Source organism: Puma concolor, chromosome A3, assembly GCF_028749965.1.
Source record: "Puma concolor isolate L17-30 chromosome A3, mPumCon1.1.hap2, whole genome shotgun sequence".
Lineage (NCBI taxonomy): Eukaryota > Metazoa > Chordata > Mammalia > Carnivora > Felidae > Puma > Puma concolor.
Window position 1 is genome coordinate 37196344 of NC_141669.1, and position 23543 is coordinate 37219886.

The window sequence follows — 23543 nt, forward strand, 5'->3', positions numbered from 1 at the left end:
CCTGCAGCAAGCCCTGTCCTCAGGGCACTCTCCTTGTTGGGAACCTGATCTGTCAAATCCAGAAGGAGAACTCACCAGATAACTGTGTGTTTAGGAGAATTACAGTGGGACCATGTTGTTGGCATCACGCACTACGGTGCTTTCTCTATAACTGGGCAGCAAGTTTCTCCCTAAGTGGGGGGGTACCTGGGTCTAGTGCGCAGGAGTGGTAGAAATGGGTCCCCCTCTGACTGGTGCTCTTTTAGTCTCTGAATGCTGCCGCCAGGCTGATGCTCCTGTCTAGGGAAGTCCTTGCACCAGTAGGACACAGTGGGTAGTAAGAGAAGGATCCCAAAGAGAAAGGAAGATTCCTTCAATCTGCAGGAATCCCCAGGGATTGGTGGATAAACCAGGAAGGTTGTCCAACAGCTCCCCACCGTGGAGCGTGTCTTTGATGGGGACACAGAGGCCTCCTACAACTCATGTGTCAGGGCCCCTGACTCTTAGCTCTGGGAACCTTTAGGATAAGTGCACGGCTGAGTCATCTGTTCAGTAGAGCACCTAGGCCTCCTGCTGGCAGCCTTCTTTCTCTGTGGGTTCCGCCTGGTACAGAGAACACGGTCCAAGCACAGCAAGTCATGTGGCTGGAGGTTCTTTAATGGGGACAGAATTTCACTGCAAATTCTATCCCCACCCCTGCATTTCTGTAAGTTGCTTTTAAGGCGCATTTCATAAATCAGGATCTGCTGTTACATAAAGCAGTAGTGAAGAATCCAGTCACGAAAGGCAACTACATTTCATCTCCTGCTGCCTCTGCCTTCCGGCAAGACTCCCTGGAACACGGTGCTGGAGGACCATAAGGAACGTCTGGGCTCCCAGGAAGAGTGCTGAGACCCATGGCCTACATCCAGGCCCGAATGCAGAACGTGCGGGGCCCCTTGTTCGGAAATGATGGAGAATTTCAAGATGGCAACAGCAGAACATTAATCTAGGTATGAGCATTCTGAGCACAGAGCCCTGGACGATTGCACAGATCATAAGCCCATGAGGCTGGTTCGGCTGGTATCTGCCATGGACCCAGATGGGAGAGTTCTGAGGACTTGATGGTCTCCCCCCTGAGGACTTCGCGGCACAGCATCCTGGAAAGACTTCTTTGAAAAGGGGGCTTCAGACGGGCCCTCTGGGAGCTCTTTCTAGATTTCTACCCTCAGAAGCTGTTAGCAGACTCGAGCTCCACTAAATCATCTGGTTTGACTCAACCTCCACGCTTCGGTGGGGTCGGGTTCCTTCTCGTAGGCTGCGTCCATTCCTACTCTTCAGGATATTTTCCTTGGCCCCGGGAAAATCAGGCTTCTCTTCTACCTGGATCTCGTGCCTACTTTGCACACGTCAGATCAAATGTTTCAATACGGAAATATCCGAACCTGATTCTCGCCGTGCCTACAAGTCTCCCCGGGGCCTGGCTCAGCCTGGCCTGTGTCCAGCGTGAGCATCTGTTTTCCCGTGAGCTGACTGCCAGCTGGATCCATTTTTTCCAAGCCTCTTGTTGGCTCTCCACTCACAGCCCCCTCTGCTGCAGCCCTACCTTTCTTCCACCATGTTCATTGTCCGCTGGCCCCCGGTTATCCACCCTGACCCCTTCCCGTTTCTATGTCCTATTCCCCGAAATCTCTACACTTTCTTTCCATCCCTCAGTCCCAAGGCCCAGCCAACCCGCTGACTTCTGCATCCCAACCAAAATTGCCTCCTTTCCCCCATTTATGTCCCCCAATACTAAACCCATAAACTTAAAATATTTTCAGCAAGGGGGGCAGTGCTTGGGTGTTGGTTAAGCGTCCGACTCTTGATTTTGGCTCAGGTCATGATCTCATGGTTCATGAGATCGAGCCCCGTGTTGGGCTCTGCTCTGACAGCACAGGGCCTGCTTGGGATTCTCTCTCTCCCTCTCTGTCTCTGCCCCTCCCCCACGTGGGCTTTCTCTCTCTCTTTCAAAAATAAATAAATAAACTTCAAAGAAATCCTTTAAAATATTTTCAGCAGGACAAAGTAGGCTGCTTAATAAATGGTACTAGGAAAAACGGCTATCCTTTTAAAGAAAGACAGGATACCTCTTCTTCAAGATGTAAAGGAAAATAAAACCCCATGAACTTGGTATTTTAAATTTTTTTTTTCAACGTTTATTTATTTTTGGGACAGAGAGAGACAGAGCATGAACGGGCGAGGGGCAGAGAGAGAGGGAGACACAGAATCGGAAACAGGCTCCAGGCTCTGAGCCATCAGCCCAGAGCCCGACGCGGGGCTCGAACTCACGGACCGTGAGATCGTGACCTGGTTGAAGTCGGACGCTTAACCGACTGCGCCACCCAGGCGCCCCTGAACTTGGTATTTTAAACCAGAGAGATAAAATTATAAAATGCCACAAGAAAAAAAAAAGTATGTGAGAATAGTTTTGTAATCTAGGGGTGGGAGTAGACTTTCTAAGCAAGCCAGAACCTGGGTGTCCAGAAAATAATAACAGATTGGAGTACATAAAAATTAAATATTTCTGTAAAATAAAAGACACGGTAAGCAAAGTAAAAGGTCGAACAACGGACCGGGAGAAATAATTTGCACATATATATCAAAGGTTTAAGACCCAGAATATGAGAAGAGCTCTTGTAGAACAACAACCAGGGGTGCCTGCGTGGTTTAGCTAGTTAAGCATCCGATTTAGGCTCAGGTCATGATCTCATGGTTCGTGAGTTCAAGCCCCACTGTCAGTACAGAGCCTGCTTCGGATTCTGTCTTCCTCTCTCTCTGCCCCTTCCCTACTTGCACTCTCCCTTTCTAAAATAAATAAACTTAAAAAAAAAAAGAACAACCAAAAAGAAAGGAAAAGAAAGAAGGAAGGAAAGGAGGAAGAGGAGACAAAGAATATGAACAGGCTGAAAGAAAGGTATAACCAATTTTTTTTTTTTTTAGTTTAAAAAATTGAAAATTAAATTAAAAAAAAAAAAAAAGCGAGAGACAGTGAGAACATCATTGCTGCCATGCAGTCTGGGACTCGGTCCAGCTCTGAGGACAGGCCTGGAGTAACCATGGGGGAGCCCCTTGGGGAGGGGTCTCCCGGGAGCTCTAATGTGGAAGCACTTAAATGCGCAGTGTTCTGCTCGGCCACATAGAGGGTCTTCTCCCCTCGAGTTTAAAAAAAAAAGGAACGAGAGCAAAGCAACTTATGAAAGAGTCATGAGTAGGCCACAGCCCTTCTTTAAACCAGCTCCCCCCAGCACAATCCGCTAATTTACGTATTTGTGTTTTTCATCTTTTTTAAAAAAATGTTTGTTTATTTATTTATTTAGAGAGAAAGCAGGGGAGGGGCAGAGAAGGAAGAACAGAGAGAATCCCAAGCACGCTCCCTGCTGTCAGCACAGAGCCTGATGTGGGGCTCGATCTCATGTACCGTGAGATCATGACCTGAGCAGAAAGCAAGAGTCCGCCACTTAACCGTATGAACCACCCAGGCGCCCCGATTTATGTATCTGTTTTTTTTTTTAATTTTTTTTAACATTTATTTATTTTTGAGACAGGGAGAGACAGAGCATGAATGGGGGAGGGTCAGAGAGAGGGAGACACAGAATCTGAAACAGGCTCCAGGCTCTGAGCGGTCAGCACAGAGCCCGACGCGGGGCTCGAACCCACGGAGTGTGAGATCGTGACCTGAGCCGAAGTCGGCCGCTTAACCGACTGAGCCACCCAGGCGCCCCAATGTATCTGTTTTTAAAATCAGTACTTCTAGGGGCGCCTGGGTGGCTCAGTCGGTTGAGCGTCCGACTTCAGCTCAGGTCACCATCTCACACTCCGTGAGTTCGAGCCCCGCGTCGGGCTCTGGGCTGACGGCTCAGAGCCTGGAGCCTGCTTCCGATTCTGTGTTTCCCCCTCTCTCTGCCCCTCCCCTGCTCATGCTCTGTCTCTCTCCGTCTCAAAAATACATTAAAAAACATTTAAAAAAAAAAACTTAAAAAAAAAATAAAATGAGTGCTTCCGGAGGCGGAGTTTAATCCTTTCCATCTTCTTTCAGGGCATGGTTACTGTTTTGTTGGACTTAGGCCCTAAAACTCTTCAGCAGGGAGGGCAACATTTTTTTTTTGAAGATTTTATTTTGTTTTATTTTATTTTATTTATTTATTTTTTATTTTACGTTTTTATTGAAATTCCAGTTAAACACACAGTGCAATATCAGTTTCAAGTGTCCAATAGAGTGATTCAACACTTGCATCCGGCACAAGTGCACCCCTTCACCCCCGTCACCTATTTAACCCATCCCCCCACCCATCTCCCCTCTGGTACGCGCCAGTTTGTTCTCTGTAGTTAAGAGTCTGTTTCTTGGTTTGCCTCTCTCTCTTCTTATCCCCCTTTGCTCGTTTGTTTTCTTAAATCCCACATATGAGTGAAATCATATGGCGTTTGTCTTTCTCTGGCAAGATGTGAAGATTTTATTGTTAAGTCCTCTCTACACCCACCGTGAGGCTCGAACTTACAACCCTGAGATCAAGAGTCGAGAGCTCCCCCGACTGAGCCAGCCAGGTGCCCCAGGGAGGGCCACTTTTAAGTCCGTCCCCAGAGGCAGAGCCTTCTGAAGAGATACCAATTGTATGTAGCTGCAAAGTAAGGTGACCACAAATTTGGGGCAAAGAGTCCCGCGTGAACTGTAGCATTCGACAGTTTGAAGAAACTTTAATTATGTGATGGATTGCCCAGGCGACACTGGAAGAAAACAAGCCTGAGTGGGACCAGCAGGCTGCTCTGCGGGGGGACCTGTGGGTGTCCTACACCCACACCTGCGGGACCTACAGTCCCGCACCTGGTGTCCGGACGGCTGACCAAGCACCGCCACCCGGGTCCCAGCCGAGCCCTCTCTCTTCCCCGGGGCAGTCACACGGCACCTCCACCCTTTGGACACTTTCCACCTGGTGCCTTTATATTTTCTTCAAATACTACCTTAAGGTAATAGGCTGTTTACATCCCACAGTCACAAGTTTGCATGCCATTTTCCCTGCAGCCAATAATGCCCTCAATTTTACAATAAAAGAATTATTGAAAAATTTTCAAGCTGGCTCTTAGAGCCAACTGCAGTGACCCGGGGGGCCCCAGCAGTGGGGGTGTGCCCTGCCGGGTCACAAGGGGATCCCAGCCAGCACACGTGTGAGCGGAGACTCAACGCCTCCAGCCGCCTCGAACCCCTGGCTGGGCCCAGTCCCCCGGTCCCCGGTGCACCCTGCGAGTGCACTCAGCCGCTGCCTCCTGACTTTGAAGTCAGGGTTTCACTCTCTTGACGAATACTCATTTGCTGAAGGCTACCCTTGCTACTAAAATAACTTTCCATGAAATACTCTTGACTGTAAATGCCCTTACATTATAAGAAATGCTCGTGTTTGTGTGTGGTTACGTCTTGTGTAACTGACTCCACCAGGTTTTCGAGGTGAAAATTGCTCGTTTGTGTCATTTCCAAAACCTGACATTCTTTCACTATAATGTGGCAATTTCTCAGTTCTTTAAACTATTTTTTTCTTTAAGTTCTCATGAATTGGCGGTTCCTGTTTTTCTGAACTGCTTGTCGAAGCCACGGTTGTGTCAGGCTCACAGTCGCCCTTGTTCAATAACTAGGAAACACGGCGAAAAGTCCCCACGGAAAGTGTGACTTCCCTGCCCTCGGGAGCCTCCCTGCTTGCTCCGTAAGTTGTCACTTGGAGGGATGCCTGTGAACATTGGTGGAAGGGAAAGGACTGGGAACAGACAACGCGGGTGAAAGTTCCGATTGCTGATTGCTGGTGGGGGGAGGTCCTCGGAGTGAGGTTAGACCGACCTCCGCTCACGTGGATTCCGTGGCCGGGAAGCCGGCCCTGCCTGGGGACACGTCGTACGGCCCACCAGAGCATGGATCCCGTCACCTATGAAGATGTTGTGGCTCTTTCTTCTTCTCCCCCCACCCCACCCACCACCCCCTTTTTAAAAAGCTCACGTAAAGACCAAATTCCGCTTTTGGACCTCCGCGTTTTTGCAGTTCAGGAAAAGTTAAAACAAACTGAGAACGTCCTAGTTGTTTAGATAAAGCAGGACTGCCCGGGAACAGGCTGGGCTGGACCTGGGGTGGAAACCGGCTCCCAGCAGCCTCCTTCCGCATCTGGAAGCATGTGCACCGTTTTAGTTTCTTTGAGCTGCTGTAACAAACTACCATAAACTCAAACCACAGAAATGCGTCCAGTAGTTCGGCCGGCAAGAAGCCCGAGCCCTGGCAGGGCCAACACTCCCGCTGAAGGTGCCAGGGAGAGAATCGGACCCCAGCCTCCCTCCCAGCTTCCCTGGTTTATGGCAGAACCACTGCAGTCTCTACCTGACATCCTCCGCGTGTGCCCGTCTGTGTCCAAATGTCCCCCTCTTGTAAGGACACCACCCATGTTGGAAAAGGGGCCACCCTCCTCCACGATGAGCTCATCTTTAATTATGTCTACAATGACACCATTTCCAAATAAGGTCTCATTCTGAGTTACTCGGGGCCGGTGGGGGGGGGGGGGGGCGGTGGGTAGGGCTTCAACACGTGAATTTCGGGGAGACACGATTCAGCCCGTAACACACACAGAGGCCTTGAATGATGACTCACAGAGTCTGGATCTCTACTCACAGTCTCTGCTATTTCTCCTGCCAGTGTTTCCCCCCAAACTCTCTCCCCTGAAAATAAATTGCCTTCTTAAAAACACATGTGCTTTCTTTTCTGTCAGTGTCGATGTCTACCCTAAGAGTTAAATTAAAGGTTGTTAAAAGTGTAGAATTCCATACAGCTCAAAAATGCTGCTGCCGGTGGAGACGGTGCTGGTCAGGATGTGCCTCTCAAGGAGGCTACTGGCCAGCCAGTCCTCCGAAAGAAGCGGGGCCACCCAGACAGGGGCCCAAGGCTGTCTGTCGCGCCTCAGTGCGGACGTCCGGCCCCCCTGGGCTCTGTGCTGTCTTCTGTCTTTCCACCCCGTGGGTGCCCTGAGAGTAAAATCCAGGAAGCCTCCTGGGCCCAGGAGCTGCCGTGAGAAACCGGCTGTGGCTGGGCGGCTGGCTGTCTGGCCTGAACTCTGGCTCCCCAACTTGTTAGCTAAGTGACCACAGGCCCAGCTTCCTCCCTGAAAAATGGAGATCATCACTGAGGGTTACACTTGGAATAGTGCCTGGCCCAGAGAAGGCGCTGTGAAACGTCAGCCGTGGCCACTTGGGTGCCTCATGGTGTAGTGAGAACACACGCTGTCACTGGTGAGGGGGGAGGGGAGGGAATTGTTTAAAAGAATTCTGAGATGGATTTTTTTTTCAGCTCTCAATCTCCATCATCTCCTCTGTGTCTTTTATAAATACAATTTGGTGCCAGGCTGACTGTGGGGACCCGGGACCCTCATGGAACACAGGGCGGCCAAGTCACCACTCACTTTTGGCCCTTGGCTAGTTGCCAGATCACCACCCCGGGGAATGTGGTCCCAGGCCATTAGAGCGCATCTCAGAGCGCCCACGATGGCCCTCCCCGCTCTGGCCCCCTGGGGCTTTGCTAGGGACAGGAGCTGGAACACAGTGCCTTCCCTGCGTGCCCGCCTGTCACTCGAATGCCTGGACAAGCGCATGCCTCCCCTCAGGACACTGGAGATGGGGAAGCATAGCCACCCCACTAGCTCTGAAATTCAGCAGCCCCAAATGCAGGGAACATACAACCTGGTGTTCTCGAGAACCCAAGAGTAGTTTAACAGTAAAAACGATTGTGCTAGTTTTTATGGAAAGTAGGAAAGAAAAGAAAAAGATTCATTCAACTACTTGCTTGCATTTGCAGAAAGAAACTCCGGACAGGTAAACAACGAAGAGAAGGGTTTCAGAGGAGAGGTCAATGGCAACTGAGTAGGAGAAGTGGGGCGAGGACGCTTTTCACCAGACCCCTTCTTAATTACTTTCACTTTTGAACCTTATTCAAGAAATTAATTAAAGCTGGAAACTCTATTCCCTAGTCACTTTTGCAGATTAAAAAAGACATCCATATGACTCAAAAAGAACCAGCTGAAAGTCGGTGTCATCTTCGATGAGGGCCCTTTTCCAGGTGAGTCCCTCAAGGTGCCCCTGGTGGGAGGGTGCCCCCGGTGGGAGGGTGCCCCCCACGACTAATCACCGAGTTGCCAGCAAGATTCCTTGAGGTCATGCAAGAGTTGCTCAGGTTCCAAAAAAAAAAAAAAAAAAAGTCGTCCTCCATTTTGGGAAGGATTTATTTGAACCATCCGCAAAGGCTTTAATCTGGATGCGGTCCTGGGAAATAGAATGCCGCACAAGGCCTGACATCTGGCCCGCTGAGAGGTTCGTGGTGTTTTGGGGGAGGCTGGTGGGCATTCTGGCTCTGCCTTGAGCTGTGCACCCTGAAACTCTCAAGAACTTCAGTCTGCTCGTCTGCAATATGGGCGAATAGTTGCCAGCCCTCGTGGGATGGATATGGGGGTTGAACAAGATAATGGATAGAAAGCAGCCCAGCATACACGGGGCCTATGGGAGCCGCTCCATAAATATTCGTTTCTCCATCCCCTGCTGCTGCCAGGAGGCCCTTTCAAAAGCGAATTGATTTACTACCTACGGTTTAGGCCGCACGGTTAATCTCCCCTAAATCCTGCACAAGATATAGATTAAAACCTCCAACATGAGAACCAGGGGGCCCCCCTTTTCTACCAGCAGAGCACCGAGTAACTGTAATGATCTTTGGAATCTGTTGGCTCAGAAAGTTCTGGAACTCTCTCTTTCCTGAAACTTGGAGAACAATGTCCATTTGAATAAGAAGTCCGTCTCTTGCCACTGGCCCTTCGTGTTCACAGAGTGGTAGAAATGAGAGTTGGAAGATTCCAATAATTCTGGCAACCAGAGGGCAAGGGGAGGGGGGCATGAGCTGAGGGGGGCAGCACTTCCTAAAGACAGTGTAATCTGGCCTCTCTCGAGTGATTGCTTCCATTCTGTCCAAGTGCCCCTGGTGACGGACTCAGTCAGTGAACACAGAGCACATGATACCCACTTTGGGAAGGTGAGACAGTGACTGGGTGGCTCACTTTCTCACCCGGAGCATTCTGGTTTGCAGTCACCTCTTGTGCTGCTGGGTGGCAGTCTGTATTCATTCTGCATCTCTCCTCTCCCCTCCCCAGAGCAGGCACTTCTGGGGACTTCAAAAGGACCGCCACACAGAGACAGCCACCCATGTGTCAGGCCGGGCTCAGTGGCCTAGCTGAAAGGCATATCTCACACATATCTGGAATCGAATGCATCCAACCCACAACCCCTGAGGATGTGACTATGCATAACCAACTAAAGCAACAATCCCCCAACAACTGAGCGTTTAAATGTTCTAGATTTAACTGCTGGTAAACTGCTGGTATCCAACAGCAGACCCCAGGGTTAGCTGTCCTCGCCAAAACCTGCCAGGATTTGAGGAGGGGGGAGGAGGGAACGAGACAGAAAGAGGTAAGGCTACCCATCAGGAGAAGTCTGGCTGAGTGTCTAAATTATCAGTACCTGCCCCGTTTGTCACCGGGGTCCCATCACACATTTGATTATATGACGTGTTTCGCCATCTATCGTCAGCATCGGTGAAACCTTGCACAGCAAGGTGAGCTGTCCGTGAGGTGCCCCAGAATGGCAACCCTGAAGACAGTCGCTAGTGGAGGGCTGCCCTTCTCTGCTCTTGGTCTACACGGATCCAAACAGTCTTCTGGTGCAGACGTAAGAGAAACACCTCTCTAACTTGCAGATGACGTCAAGCCTCACATTTCATGTTAGAGACTATATGGGCCAATTCTAGAAGATTCAACCAAGGATAATGTAAAGTTCTACTTGGGCTAAAAAATAAATTAAGAGACCAACAAAGAAGTCAGTACCCAAGTGCAAAAGGAGGGAGATGTGGCTTTGCACAAGCCCCACACAAAGAGGCAGGGAGGCAAGCCGACTACAAGTGCAGTGTGGGGGCTGATGGATGGGTTGGCCCCAAACCTCAGCCTAGCATCCAGGACAAGGCGGGTCATTGTACTCATCTGAGGGCGGGACGCCAAACACTGCCGTCCGTGACCAGAAGGGCAGCACGGGGTCAAGGTTGCCGAACACCTCAGCACACACATTCAGGAACCTCGGAAAGAAGGGAGAGCTTGAACACAGCGGTGACAGCCACGCAGCTGGAAGGGCTCATCGTGGAAGAAGCCGGGGCTCGTGGTATTATTCAGCTGTTTCTGGGACAGAATAATTGCTCAGTGAATGTTACCGAATGTGCTGAATTAGGACCATAATTATGACCACGGATATGACCGAATGGCTTCAGGGGGGCAGAGGGAGGTCCACAATGTGGAAATACCAGAAAACAAGCTTTGGATTATTTATGGAATATCTTCTCAGTGGGTGCTTTGCTGAGATGGGCTGGGCTGTCTCCGGAAGGAAAGAAGGGGTTTTAGTATAGATTAAATGGCCCCTCTTGGGGCTCACATAGAGGGACTGCTGTGGTGAGCAGCGCCCTTTGACTCTGGAGAACTCCTGATGAACAGTGAAGAGTGTCTTGTTAATGATGGTGGCTCCAAGTTGGGTTGTTGAGCACTCGCCATGGTGGGTCACCTCACCACCCTCCACAGACCATCAGAGACGCTTGGTGACTCACTTGTGGTCACACAGCTAGCCAGGGGGAGCCAGGGACCTACCCTAGCTGCCCTATCCATGCAGAGAAAACAAAGCAACACAAAAATGCACAAACTGACTCCTTTCAGATCTTCACTCAAATGGAGGGACCCTTCGAGGGACCCTCAGAGACCCCCCCCATACATGAGGGGCCCGTGGCCTACACCACCTGCACCTGCCTCCAGCAGCCCTTCCAGCAACCACATTTGCTCATTCCCTGCCTCCATAGGTCTCAATACACACTCGATGAGTACTGAAGGCCTGGACAATCGAATCAGTCTCCCGAGCTCTAAGATAATACAGCTCATGCTGCCCGGGGCCTGGAGAAAATGAAACATGGAGGCAGGATGATGGGATTCCCCGGATGCCCAAGTTGGAGTGGATGGACCACTGCTGGGTGGAGATCCGGGGCCCAGAGAAAGGTGTCTCTGGTCAGGAACAAACAGCAAAAAGGCAGCAATTCCAACAACAACAGCTCCTGCTGTAACACCTACTGTGGGCAGCACTTTGCTAAGACTTCTTCAGGCACTGACCCCTTTCATCCTCACAACAGCCCTCTGTGGCAGTGACTCCTATATTCCCATTTCACAGGTTAAGAGACTGAGACCGGCAGGCATGGGCGCTGGGCAGCGAGAAGCTGGCGGAGCTGAGCTGGCTTCATCCGGGTGGCTCGTGGCCGCCCCACTGACAGATGGTCGGTGGAATAGAACACACAGCACCGTGCCTGGGGGAGTGGCCGGAAGCAAAGTCCTGGAATTTGGGGGTGACTTCAGGGGCACCGTGGGGGAGCATCATTTTGCTGTGCTGTGATGCTGCAGTGGAACAGGGCAGAGGGGAGGAGGGGCACAGGCCTGGGGCCTGAGTGTGCGATCTTCCGCCCATTCACCGTATCTCCCGGCTGCTTGTGTGTTTCCTGTCTGTCGTGGCTGAATATGGGCTAATCCTTCTCCCTTAAAAAGCCGAAAGAGTCAAAAGACACGTCTTGGGGACTTGTAGAACGACAGTGACAGGAACCAAGCCTGAGGCTTCCCTTAGGCCACTCTGGTCAGTCCCTGGAACAGCTCCACGCAGACAAAAATGAGGATGCGTCTCCCCAGACAGGAATGTGCAGGGTCAAGTACCACAAGCCGGGACCGTCTGTCGTGTGGGCCTCAGGTGAGGCCTGAAGAAACCATCAACACAACCGGCAGAAGTGCTCTAGAAAACAGGTGCCCAACCTGGGCTACCTGCTGGGCAGGTCATTCTTCTGGGCCACTGGAGACCTTGAAGGCCCAACTCAGGTTTTATGCCCAGAAGGGGGGGACAAGGCTTGCCCTAGTGGCACTGGTGGCCCCCTACCTGCCTGGCCCATAGTTCCTGGCCCAGAAGCTCTCCACCTCGCTGAGGACTGACTGAGAGCCAGACTCAACTTCACCCCTTCACACCAGTACCACATCCGTCCTCAGGGCGATGGCCCATCTTTCAAAGCTGCCCAGATCAGGAAAACATGCTCTAGATTTGGGCTTTCCAATATGGCAGCCACTAGCCACATGTGGCCATTTGGGCATTGAAATCTGAAACTAATCAAAATAAAATAGAAGTTTAGGTCCAACTCCTCAGTCGCATTGGCCCCTTTGCAAGTGCTCAGTAGCCACACGTGGTGGCTTGTGGCTACATGTGAACACTGATCTAGAACATTCCATCATCACAGGAAGTTCGGTTGGACAGTGCTGTTCCCTGGTCCTTCGAGGGTGCCCTGCCATCACTGTTCTTTCTTACCAACCCCCACCCCCACACCAAGATGGGGGGCTCCAAGTGACGAGAGGCCCAGCAGCAGTTAGCGGACAGGATGAGGCATGTGAAGGGGGCCCCCCACCGGATACTCCTCAGCTGCACGGGCTGTGAGCTCACAGCATGGTCAGGAAAGCAGGGGCACGTTTCCAGAAAGGGCCCAAATTCAGGGACAGACAACCGGGTCGTGCGGGCCCCTCCAGCTGGAGTGGGGGCCCCCAACCAACTCCGCAGCCCCACAGGTGCTGGGTCTTAGGTGTCGAGTGGGAATCGTGGTGACCACCTTGGATCGCAGATTGCCCCGCTCTGGTTTTCTGGCATCTCACAGCCCTGAGGCTGTGTGAGGATGCCAGGAGCACTGGGACAGAGATCCCCAAGAATGACCAAATCTGAATGTGCCCTCAGCCAGGTTGAGGGGATAACGTAGCAGCAGCATGAGTGCAAAGCAGATCTGATATAATGTAGAGACTTCAGGAATAAGGGAGTGTTAGATTTTTGATATCTTAGACCGAAATTCCTCCTGTAGACCGAAATTCCTCCCACTGAACAGGACAACTGGACACGCAGAGCAATTATAGGGGAGATGAGGGACGATGGGAAAGGTGGCACAGGAAGGGCATATCTATCTGCTCTGAAAATCCTCAGTATCATTTCCAGAGGTGACAGGAGTGTCGTGGCCGCTGAGGCTCATCAAGACCCCAGGAGAAGCCGGGCGCACCTGCCGTCTGCAGAGAGGCTGCTCGGGGCCACCCGCCATCCAGAGGCGCCCCTCCAGGGACCAGCCCCCATGCTCCCTTCTCTGGAGGCCCTCCTGTGCTTGCCCTCTGCCCTCCCGGGGCCACCCTCTGCATAATACTCTTGCAAATCAAATGTTTCCGTTTATTTCAAAATCAGAAGAAAAACCTGAACATAGTGAATATGAATACATAACAATGAATCCCGTTTGCATGACATTTATCTTTACACCAAGACGGTCATCGTATGTTCTCACATGAGGAAGGGGCGACTAAAGTCCATAACCCAGGTATGCAGCCCTGAGTCCTTCCTCATTCCTTATTCCAGAGGCATAAAAGACAGCTCCATACAAAGGGAACTGGCACCCCACAGACCCTCCTGGTTGACCTACAGATTGAATTTCAGCAGTGATTTCTCATACCTCCCTCTGCATCATGCAGGTAAACCCGCTCCAAAAATAGTTACATCTCCAGGCAAAGCCCTGTGACTATCTGCCTGCTCTGCCGTCGTTAGCACTGGCTTGCTTTCTCCAAGTTGTCTTCTGACTTCAAGGAGGCTGCTGGAGGTCCAGCCATCACCTCTGCATTCCACACAGGAGGACGGAGGGAAGTGGGGGACAAAACGTTAAGCCTCTTAGATGCCAGGCTCCTTTAAGGAGCTTTCCTAAAATCCCCACTACCCACCGCAGCCTGTGTGTTTCATTGGCCAGTCCATCTGTCTGTCTGTAAAGGAGCTGGAGGAAGAAAATGGAGGCACGGAGTAAGGCTTTGGGACGGTGCCAAGCAAAACACAGGAGGGGACTTGGTCCGAGGTAGAATTAAGCAGACGCCCCTTACCGAAAAATCCATCTTGTTCTCAGGCATCCTCGTGGCCCTGGTTGTGCCACCAGATAACGGGGTCGTGTGGAGCAGAGGGTGTGACAGGCTCACCTTCTCTGGCCTTCGCGCAGGTTGAATTATGTGAATACACTGCATGTCCTTGGAACCGAAACTTTTCTACTTGGGCCATTCTGCTCTTTGCTGGACCGCTGCCGAAGCTTTGAAGCCCAGTCTGGATGAAGCCCCGTCTGTATCCTCAGGGCTGGAAGGGCGTGGTCCTGACTCAGGAGCTGACTCTGGAAAAGCTGGCTGCGAGGGAGGGGGTGAGTCATGAACCCAGACATAGCTGAGATTCCTGGTATGTGCTCTGTGGGGGAAAGAACGCTCAGCTTGGACTGAGTTCCCTCCAGGCAGGAGGTGCTGCGAGACGTGAGGGCGCCCCACCTCCCTGCGCCCTTCCGCTGGGGCACTGACAGCAGCCTGACATTATTGGGCTCATGTCTATTTCACCAGAAAGACAAATGGGAAAGACCTGGTCTGCCCGCTTCACCTCCGCATCCCTGGGTCAAAGAACCGGACTGCTGGGTTCAAAGCCAAGCTCCATTCCTTACTAACGGTGTAATTTTGCCATCACCCCTAACCCTTCCGTGTCCCAGATTCCTCGTCTGCTTGATGGGGACAATAATGGTGATCTGCCACACACAGGTCTGTGCGAACTTAAGTAAGGTCATATTTGCAAAGCATCCAGAACAGCACCCGGCACCGAGCAAGCACTCAGGAAACAAAGCAGTGTTCGAATTATCTTTATTTTATTGGGGAAATGGTAAATATTTGCTAATGGAGGCATGAAAAGAAATCTTATGTGACTCTAATACAAAAAGCAAGCGGTTTCTGTCCCGTTGAATGCCCCGCTCCAAGTTGTTCGGGGCTCTTGAAGCCAGTCTCCTCCTGATAGTTCTGATGAGCCCAATGTGGTTATTTCACAAAGTAGACCCTGGTCCCAGAGGAGCTAAATGCCGTAAAGCATAAATCTAGCTGTCTTCTGGCGCACTCTGTTGTGGAGACTGCTTGTTGTCTGTCCTATATCCATTCTCCTTTACTTCCTGTGTTGTCAACAACCCTTACGTTGTCAGGGGCAGCAATGTTCCCAATTAAAAAGCTATATTCCTCTGGCTGCCGTACAGAAACAGTGGCCAATAAAAGATGTAGGCAGAAAGGGTTAGTTGGGGGTTCTGGGAAAGCTCTTTAAAGGAGCCTGATGTCTAGAATGCTTAGCTTTTTATCCCTCCACTTTCCTCTTTCCTCCTATGTGGAACGCAGAGGCGATGGCTGGAGCTCCAGCAGCCATATTAAAACCAAGTGATAACTTTGAGGAAGGAAGTCGATGCTAATGATAACAGAAAAGAGAGATGAATGAACTAGCTGCCCGTTGACCATCACCCGGAGCAGCCTGCTTCCAATCTTTTTCTGTCTGAGAGAAAGCAAGCTTGACACTTGCTGGAGCCACTGTTATTTTGTAAAGATTTCCTTTATATCTGTCTACATTGGTAGAAACCCATGCATCCCTCTCACACTCTATGAAAGATTTGTCCAGGGAGAACAGCTAAAGTGATACATTTCTGCCATTGCTAAAAATTCCAATATTATAAGTATGATAAATTTTTGAAAGGACAGCATGGAGGGAAAGGCTAAAAGCCTCTGGGGCAGAAGCCCTCAGTTGCAGGGTAATCAATCCTAAATGCAAAAGTTAAGCAGGAGAACCGCAATGGATAAGATTTGCCATCACCATTAGCTTTTTTGATTATAAAAAATGCAATAAAACCAGATGGTTATTGTTTTTCTTCTTCTTCTTCTTCTTCTTTTTTTTAATCAGAGGAGTCATCAAGCCTCCCAACCTCTCCTCCTTCCGGTGGACCCAACTTCCTTCTGATCCTCTGTTGGCTTCTCCCTGCCTGAGCTCTGTGGTCTAACCAGAACCCTCTTGAAGTTGTGAGGAACCCAAGCTCTGCCCCAAAGCACTGGGCCCGGCACACGACTCACACGACTCCCCTGCCACCACGCTGTGAACAAAAAGGGGCTTCTGGATTTTGGCACAGGTAACCGCTGTGGGAGAAAACCACCCACAAAGTGGTACCGTTTCTAACTGAGACAGCCATGCTCAGCAGCCAAAGCCTAAACTCTCAGAAAAGAGATGTCTAAAGCACCCGATGCCTGACTTTGCAATACCAGAGAGGGCTGATTGAGCAAGGCGACCCATGTGGTCCCTTCTCTCGGACCCTGACGAATGAGCGTAAAGATTTGGCTTCTGGGGCACCGCGTGATCTTGGATATCTTCAGAAATGGCAAGGAAAGGCCATATTATGCTCACCCTGGTTTTAGTTTTAAGTGTACCTTACTTAATGTTTTCAATATGAGTCACCTCCATATACTGCGATGATTTTCAAATCACCAGAGGTTGCCTGCAGCTCATTTTAGACAGGAAGCATGAGGACAGCATCCAGCTGCTTCCACCCTGGAAGCAGGTCTGAGGCCAGTGGTCCTGGATTTTCTGGCCTGCGGCCCCAGTCTGCTGGATTACAGACAGCGCCCTCTTGGCCCCCTGCGTCTCCTGACTCTCCTCTCCTGATGGAGGCGAAGACCCCCCCCCCCCCCGCCCCCGTCAGCCACGCACATCTTGAAGCAGCCACTCCGTCTGATACACCTGCCTGGGACTCCCGTACCTTGAATAGGTTGAGCAACTGGCCATCCTTCCTGTCGTCCAGGGTGGGTACGTGTGCGCGTTGGGGGCAGGGGGTTAAAGGAAATGCACAGAAAGTTACTACCATGTGGTTGGGCTGAAGGAAGGGGGAGCTGCTCTCATTGCGAGGATGTTACCGATAAAAACGACGGTGGTCATAGCAGTGAGGATAGAACCCCGGGTTTTCCTGGAGAGACCCCTGAAGCACCCTCCGTTTACCAAATCAATAAAGGTCTTACAAATCAGAGCAGGACACAGATGAGATCTCACTCCAGGAGCATGAAAACCAATTCTTTATGGCTACCCCCAGGGCCCGGGGCCCAGGTAGACGTAGAAAGGTGTCTGAGCGCAGGTCTGAATCAGTGGATATGTACTTAGCAGCTGCCGAGTCCCCTTGTAACTTGCGTGCTAAGCATCACCGATCTTTCCAAGGCCCCAAGAGGCTGGTCGTCTCATTAACCCCATTTCACAAATGAGGATGGTGAGACCCCAAGAAGTTCAGCAGCTTGTCCAGCGTGAGGGTGAGCTCTCCGTACATCAACGGCTAGCGGGGACACCCGTCAGGGACCGTGAAAACCTCCTGGAGGGAGGTAACCAGAGCCCAGGCTGGGGTGCTGCCGAAGGGTGAGGGGTGGTCGACAGGGCTGGCCAGCGACAGGCCAGTCTCTAAGCTGAGGGAGCCATGGCCACAGGGCACTGGGCAATTTCCAAATGTCATCAAATTGTCAGCATTTTCTTTTTGCAGTAGGTGTCCTTTTAAAATAGATCTGCCCAGTTTCTATCTTTCTTTTCTTACTTTCTTTTCTTACTCCTTGCCTGCACCCTCACTTAGAATCAGCATCTTTTGGTAGTTGGAAAATATGACAAAGCAGCAAATCGTATTAATGAACGCTCTGTTTTCAGACCTGCCCGTGGCCTTATTTCTGGCCTTTTTTACATGACTCTCCTGATTATCAGAGTGATCATTTCAGTTCACCGCAGGCTTATATCTCCTTCCCAACAGCGTTTATCCAGGAGGATTAAGACACGGGAGCCGGTGATAAACACCCGTCTGATACCTGGCATGTTCTCTGAAATGGGGACAAGAGAAAGTGCTAGTGTGGACAAACCACTGAGGCACGGCCTAGGGCATTTCGCCTTTTTGGGCTCTGCTCTCCATGAAGATGGCATTTCTCTGAGCACTTACAGAGATTACTCATCGAGAGAGACAGAGTGGGCTGGGATCCCACCTCGGAAATCCCTGGTGTGTGCCTTGCTGAGGTCCTGAGTTTCGAGACTCTCAGCCTTGCCACCGAGGACACTGAAATCATGGGATCTTGCCTGGAAAAGTCACTGCTCAGGGGCCACAAGCCCAGATACCTCCAGAGTCCAGGTAAGGAGGGAAGCCAGTAGAGCTAACATCGATGGGGTTCCTTCTGTGTCCAGGCCCTATTGGAAGCAAGCCCTGGACAGATGCTACCTCTCCGAGCCCTCCCAGCAGCCTCTGAATATCATGGTCCAGAAGCCCAAGGCTTCCAAGCCAAGGCCATCAGAGCCTTGCCACGTTAGGGTTCACAGGGCCTGCGATCTAACCAATAGGGGGTCTCACCAGAGTCAGCTGAATACAAAGACCCAATCCTGGGCGGGCAAACAGAATTTGATGGGGGGCGGGGGTGGGCTCACACAGGACTGCATTTGGCCTTTGAGCCGCCCACCTGCAACCCCAGTTATTAAAAAATTTTGTGTTCCTTAACACAGTTCTCAGTTTACAGATAAAAAGAGTAAGATGCAAGGGAGATTTTCTTCCTCGGAATCCTACTCTCTGATTTTAAGGTGACGCGCCCTTCCTTCCCCCCCCCCCGCTATGTGTCACCTGCAGAATGCCAGCTTTGAAGCGCAAGCAGGGACCCGCTCCCTGCGCCACTCGGTCCCCCAGCAAGTGTGATGTCACGCGACAACAGAGGCAGCTTTTAACCCCGGGCTGTCCCAGCCCTTCACAAGCTCTGGATTTTTAACTTAACAAATTGTATGCTCAACCAGTTCTGTCAAGGCAGACCCTAAAAAGGATCATCCAAAGGGGAGGGTCTCCACACAGGGACCTGTTAGCAAAGGGGCCTCGCAGGGGCACAAGGAAGGGCTGGGACTAAAGCTGGGAGGGGGTGGGGGTCACAGAACAGGGAACGCACCCAAAGCCGATTCTAACCACAGACCAAACAGCCCAAACGTCCTGGAGGGGCCAGCCAGCCACCGTGCTGTGCCCGGGGGCAGATCGCATGTGCTCTTTGAGGTGCTCCAATTTTAGCAATTGGTGCTGACTCATTATTAACCCAGAAAGCCCACACACTCAAATGACCCTACTGAAAAAGCTCCCTGTCATCCCCTGCTTACTGATGTGCAGTTTTTTTAAGCAAATTCAAAAAATGTTTATCACAAGGTATTTATGACATTTTAACCGTTTCATTTACAGTAACTAGAATGACATTTAAAAAAAAAAAAAGTTTCCTGTAGTTTCCTTGACTGTAAGGCTCAGTCTCATCAGAATAGTAACAGGCTGAGAAACGCATATCAAGGTCGTTATCAGGCCTCAAGGGCTCAACTACCCAATCCTCACCCACTGCCCCAGGCCCCCAGGCCCCCCAGGCCCCCAGCCCACCAGCCCCCAGCCCCCAGCACATTTTCTTTCTGATTTTACCACAGTTAGTGATATTCAGTCACGAGCAAAAGGAAAAGGCATAAACTACGTTCCCAGAATCAGTCATACACCCATAGAGAGGGAAGCCAGAATTCTGCCTCTCTATCGTATTTCTTGCACTAGAAACTGGGCGGCTCAGATCATGCAGCCAGAAATGTCTCAGGGGGCTGTCTTCCTTCACCTCGGAGAAGCACAAGCTGGCCCAGCCGCGGCAGCCCTGGGTTAACACAGGTTCACCCACCTCTATCTCTGAACTTCCCTAGGGCTCCAGAGGGGAGTCTGGAAACAGCTTCTTTTCCAACCAAGCATTACAGTCTATTCCAAGACAGCATAACATGCGACGAATAGCTACCCGCTCCCAATTAATGGCTGAGACAAGCAGCCTAAAATACAGTCGTCCTGGGGGTAGGGGCAGAAGAAGCCACTTTTCTAAAATGATGGATCCTTGAAGTCTCGAATGCGCTGTCCCTTCCAAGAGGGCAGTGCTTTAACCCAGCCGAGCCTCTGAGGCAGACTATAGAAATGATTGTAAAAATGACAGAAACCTACTCACCGGGGAGAAGCAGCTGGCTCCACCTTCCCAGGGCCCCGGGGCCGTGAAGAACTTAAGCCCACACTGGCTCAGGCACAGCCGGCCTGGAATATCAGTGCGCAACTTAGAAAGCTTCTAGCATGCAGTCACTGGCTTCCCTCCATTCCCAATGGTGTCCCCATGACTGAGACCAAAGAGGAAAAAAAAAAGGGGGGGGGGGAGAGAGAGAGAGAGAGAGGGGAGAGAGAGAGAGAGAGAGAAAGAAAAAAGGAAAAAAAAAAAGAAGAAGAAAAAGAAAAAGAAAAAAAAAAGGGCGCACACCTCAGTCTTCATTCTCATTGGAACAAGATGACTCACGCTGACTCACAGCCACCACTTCCTCTCCGACATTCTCTTCATACTTGCTAGCTGGGCTGGTCCCGTTCCCAGGGTCTCTGCAGGCCTTCCTGGAAGAACAGCCTCCTGCCCCTGGCAAAGTGACCCAAACGCTGACCTCACATGGAGCACCCCCCCCCCCCCGTCCCCCACCCCCTCGCCAGCACGGGGGCGGGAGCGCCGACCCAGGGGAAATGCTTTTTATTTAGGAGATTTGAGCCACAGGAAAAATAAAATGCACGAATCTCATGTGCATTTGAATTTCAAATACACGCTGCAACGTTGTCCTGGGTTGCACGGCCCAAAGGAACCTCTTCCTCTTTTTCAGGGCATTTCAGGGAAGGGAGAAGAAAGGAATATTGTCTTACTCTTTTAAGGAGGTTGGGTTTACTTCACCCTGGCACGACTGACCTCAGTGCATGTTTCCTTCTGCAGATCTTCCTCTGACATAGCAGATCATGGGATCTCAAATCGTGATCTCCCCCAAGCTGTTTATCAGGAGGGTGTGTGTTCTGCTTTTCGGATTAAGGGACTCACCAAACCTTTTCTATCCATCTTGCAGACTTCCAGCGTTCGCCAGACGCGAATATGAAAACCCCAAGAAATGAAAGGAAGGTGTAACAATCAACTTTTCAAAAGCTGTTGAGGAACGTTAACACGCAGGAGCAGAGAGTAGCCTCTGCCCCCCACCCCCCAGTTTTCTTTGGGATGATACTGGGCGTGGGGCAGTCTTCCACAGCTTCCTGCATTTTTAAATTATGAAACACTAAGACGGGAGCAAGACCATGTGATATTCAGCAGCCTCCTAAGAAGCCAAGACATGCGGCCATGATTGCTTTAGGACGACCGTGGCTTCCAGAAGGCGACACACACAAGACCGTGCGTGAACACCGATGCTCTTAAACCCTTTTTGACCTAGTGCCTCCTGCTGTGTAGGCCACACTCTGATACCCCTAAGGGATATAGAGAAACTAAGGAAATGGCGTTTTGTGAGGGGGCAAAAGACCCAGGCCAGCCGCATCTGTGAGCAGTGTGGACCTCATCCTGGCGGGGTCAGAAGATCTACTTTCCATTTACAGCTAGATTCGTCTTAGGGAAAACATAAGTTCTATATCTCAGGTGCTTTTAACAGGATAAGTAGGGCATTTTCTATCAGACAGGACCAAGTGCTTCGACTTCCCCATGAACGTTGTAGTGTGCCAGCTGGCCAAATAGTCTCATTTCTTGCAGGGTTTTGTCTGTCTGTTTGTTTGTTTTTGTTTTTTTCAGGAGAACGGAAAACCTGCTAGTTTTCATTGCAGTGATTTCCTTAGGGGAGAAGGGGGAACGAGGATGGGGCAGCAGACTCACGAACAGCCTAAAGATGTGGCTTCAGCAGCATCATGTGTCATCCCCAAGGGACATATCTTAGCCAGCGGGGGCCCAGCAGCCCCATGGGAAGTCCACCCTGATGCCAGGAGTCTGCGGGGGCTATCGAAGCAGGGGTTATGGGTTATAAAAAGCCAGACTTTATTTTATTTATGAAGACTTGGATTAAGCCGACTCATTAATCCCTGGGAGAGAACTAAAAAATATATGAATTTTTTAAAAATCGCCAGGAATGAATGAAAGAAATTTGAAATGGTTCGGAGAAACGTAGGTCCCTGCATAGCAGGGACATCCTCCTGCCTAGCAGCGGGACCTTCCACAGTAACAGTGTTAACAATGAGCCTTCTGGAATATTCCAGGTCAAAGCCTCAGACTTGAAGCTGGGCCTCCTCCCAGAGGACAGTTTGAGCCCTCACTGTGGAAGGTCACTGGGACTGTGTCCTCCCTATGTAGTATTTTGCTGAATAATCCTATGAATGTTATCTCTAAATTCCTGATTGTACTTCCATCCAGAGCTCTTCTCGTTTGGGCTGGGAAGTAGGGAGAGGGTATTAGTGTGAGAAGGAGGAGGCCACTCCCAACACATTCACAAATAAAGCATTCATTAAGGCATATCGGTAGCACTGCTTCCCATCGTTGTGAATATGGAATGTTCTAGAGTGGACTCTCTTTCAGCTGGCTGATTTCTGCATCTTCCACCAGAAAGGAAACAATGATGACCCTCTGGATAGGGCTGCATGGAAACACGATTTAAACATCTACATGCTCTTTCGCCAATGAAAATAGCACTGTGAAAATTTAGGTTTCAGTGAATTAGGAAAATAATCAAGTTTCGCTCCTAAAGTACGCAGACTGAGGACATGTTGTAGGGTTCTTATAGATGCCGATGGCTCATGTTGAAGAGTGTTTGTTACATGCCAGTCACTCTCCTACACATGCACAGATATGACCGCCTCTGATCCTCAAAATAGCCCTATGAGTAAAATCATCCCCACTTTCTAGCAAAGAAACCAAGGCACAGAGAGAGCCAGAAGGCTGCCCAAGGTTGCAGAGCCCAGATACGTACCCAGGCCGCCTGGTGTCAGAGCCCCCATTCCTAACCACCAGACCAACATGAATTCCCACAAGGAACGTTTTAAAAAGCCTTTGTGCCCACGTCTCCTCACATCATGGTACATTCTCCCAGATTCTGCAGATGTAACGTAGACGTTTTTCCTATTCATTTGAGAAGTAAATCAAAATCCTAGCCTTGGAGTGAACGATCCCTTACAACAGTGAGAGTTCTCGCTAATGGAAAAAACTGGTTAGAATTGCCCACCGGCACGTCCCAAGAAGTATACAAAGCTGTCCATGATGCCAATGCCTGTACAGACAGTACTCCTCTTAATAGGGGACACGAGGTCATTGGGGAATGTCCCTAATGGTCTTTCTGTCACTCGAGCAAACGGGTCTCCCCACCACCCTCTTGCCTGGAAGAAGATCCATCCCCTTGTTGTAAATTCAGCACTGTCCTTCCCCCGCGCTCTATCCTTACTTCTTTTCTAGGATTTTGTTAATAATCAAATACAGGTATTTTCCCTCCAACATCCTGAACCTTTTCCTGTCTGTGGGCCTCAACACAGGCTCCAGTCACTTCCATCTCCCAAATCCTTTCCCTGCCTTTGACCTCGTGGAGCAGACCCCATGGATGCCCCATTCATCCTATCCCTCCCCCGTTAGTAGCAGCCTTGACACTTGGTTGGGACTGACTCCACCCCCATACCCAGGGCAGAGTTTGGATTGGGCTAAACAAAACAAGGGAATGTCACCCCTTGTCACTGTGACTGGTTCCGGGATAGGCTCCCAAGCTTATGTCAGCTAGGGCCTGGCTACTTC

General features: G+C 50.6%; 2 long non-coding RNA genes across 9 annotated transcripts in view; both read right to left on the reverse strand.

Annotated features, from left to right (window-relative positions):
- Positions 1 to 20403, reverse strand: part of LOC147582371 (uncharacterized) — a 158421-nt gene extending 138018 nt beyond the window's left edge. For 3 of the 8 annotated variants that reach the window (XR_015249048.1, XR_015249052.1, XR_015249054.1), the window contains exon 1: positions 19947 to 20234. This is a non-coding gene — a long non-coding RNA (uncharacterized LOC147582371). The other 5 variants (XR_015249049.1, XR_015249051.1, XR_015249053.1 and 2 more) reach the window with 4 other exon arrangements.
- LOC112864210 (uncharacterized) lies at positions 13291 to 14109 on the reverse strand. Its single transcript, XR_015249056.1, has 2 exons — positions 14004 to 14109; positions 13291 to 13900 (listed from the first exon to the last, which is right to left on the reverse strand). It is a non-coding gene; the product is annotated as an uncharacterized LOC112864210 (long non-coding RNA).
- Positions 20404 to 23543: the final 3140 nt, after the last annotated feature.